Raw genomic sequence first — 2242 nt, forward strand, 5'->3', positions numbered from 1 at the left:
AAATGTTTTAAAGGAATATTCACACAATTTTTCTTCCATGTATTAATTTCAACAGTAAACCTCAGTTTGTTTGCCAAAAAATAAAAGGGTTTAATTTTTATTTGATTTAAAATAAATGTTTAATGCCTTCATTTGATTTTCAGAAAAATTAAAACAAGAATTTCTGGGGGGAAAAAAATAAAAGAAATAAAGTTTGTAGGGCCCTATTGTTCAAAATGTTGAAATTGAGACTTTTGGACTTATTTTTTCACTGAAATAAATGTTTTTGTAATTACACAGAGAGTAAAGTACCGAAAAAAGGTACCGTTGGGTACCGGCACCGAAATTCAGGTACCGATACCGGTACCGTACCGGTTAAAATGTGAACGGTACCCAACCCTACTCAACGGAATGACTGGTTTTGCTTAAATAGTACAATAGCTATAGTGAATGAATAGGTGACTTGGCATAAAACGAGAAGTCAAAAGAAAAAATCCAATAACTAAACGATGAGGTAAACGGATTATAATAATAATAAAAAAGTGTGTACTAGACAAAACCACAAATGGTAATATTTTTGACAAAAGGAAGAGTATTTCAAGCATACAATGAGCACTTTAACCCTACAGGAAGAAGAAAAATCTTCAAACAGACAACGATTTGATGCTCTTGGGCCAAATTTGGTCATGGTTACGCCAGCTATGGCAAATCACATGGTTCCTGAAAACACTGATGTCAACATCTGATTAATTTCCCATGTGTGGGACCTCTTTTTTTGGAACACAAGGCGAATTATTCCTTGTATCAAAGATGCTTCTAGTCTGCCAAGTCATGGTTTTAAGCCTCCTTGGGGATTTGCACAAGCAATCACAATATAGAGCTACGCAGTGCCGTTTCCTGACGAAATTGGGCCAAAATAAAAATAAAAATTGGTCACTCCCAAATTGCAACTGGACCACAATTTTGCCCCCTCAGGACTGAAGCAATAAACCAAAGGATGTCAATAAATCAACTGACGGCATGCCACTGCAAGGTCCATTACAAATAAATTAGACAAGACTGCAAAACTGCTACAGCATGTGAGATACAAACCACCCATAAATGAATGGCTTCCCTTATTCCTGATTGGGGTGTCCAATTAATCACAGTTCATGTGGCGGGGCAGGAGACTGGTAATGATATTTGCTTAAAGCAAAGATTTAAAGGCTTCAACAAGAGAGCCACAGCAGACCTCTAGCGCTGGATCCAACATTCCCAATCGAAGGCCCGTTTGCAGTGCATATATTTGTCCACGCCTATGTTAACAGGTTAGTGCATTCACACAGATGTGGTCTGGCAATGCGAACCAGGAGCATTGCATATGCAGTAGTTTATTTTTACTGTGCTGCATGTGCTGAATTAAAGTGACAGCGCCTTTTTCACAATAAAAATTAACATGGATTGACACGAAAATGTAGTAATTACACTATAAAAGCATTTAATTAAAGTCTACAGTGTTTCACAGTCAACACATGACGTTTGTGGCTAGATTTAAAGCAACGAAAAGTGCTCTTTTAGATAAACAGGGCGACATGATGGATGGCACTTGTGGAGGTGGAAAAACAGTTCTTCTAATAAAGATTTAAATGCAAAGGAAAAGGCACGAGAGACGGTTGTTTCTATCAATGGTAAGTTTTAAGTTAAAATATTTGTGATAGCCTAACTTTCAAAATAAGAAAAGTAGGCCAAGTCTGAGTTTAAGTGTTCTGCCACTTGCTTGAGCAACATGAATCTACTGTACTGTATATAGAAGTAAAATGCATTGCATAATACTTTGTGAATACTATGAAAGATTTTACTACTGTTCTGTGTAGAAAGAGAATCACAATCCTGAAAAAGCATTTTCAGCAACAACGTTTGGATTTTTAATCAAAAATAATGGATAAATGTTGTGTTTGTGGTAAACAGCCACGGATCACAGCAAACTGCAAACATGTCTTATGTGAAAGCACACACAAAGGCTGTATATGCACGGCAAACATATGAATATCTATCAAAATACTACAAGAGCATCAACAAGTCATTTCAAAAGAGTTTGGCATTCTATAAATAGAATAAATGAAAGTATATTTAATTTAAATAATATTAATGAAACAAGTAATAGGTTAAACATTCTAAAATAAAATAAAAATATGGCATTATATATATATATATATATATATATATATATATATATTTAAGTTATGCATTTTTTTTCTATGGTTTTACTTTTGCTTAACAATAG

Source organism: Sinocyclocheilus rhinocerous, unplaced genomic scaffold, assembly GCF_001515625.1.
Source record: "Sinocyclocheilus rhinocerous isolate Xijiao unplaced genomic scaffold, SAMN03320098_v1.1 scaffold940, whole genome shotgun sequence".
Lineage (NCBI taxonomy): Eukaryota > Metazoa > Chordata > Actinopteri > Cypriniformes > Cyprinidae > Sinocyclocheilus > Sinocyclocheilus rhinocerous.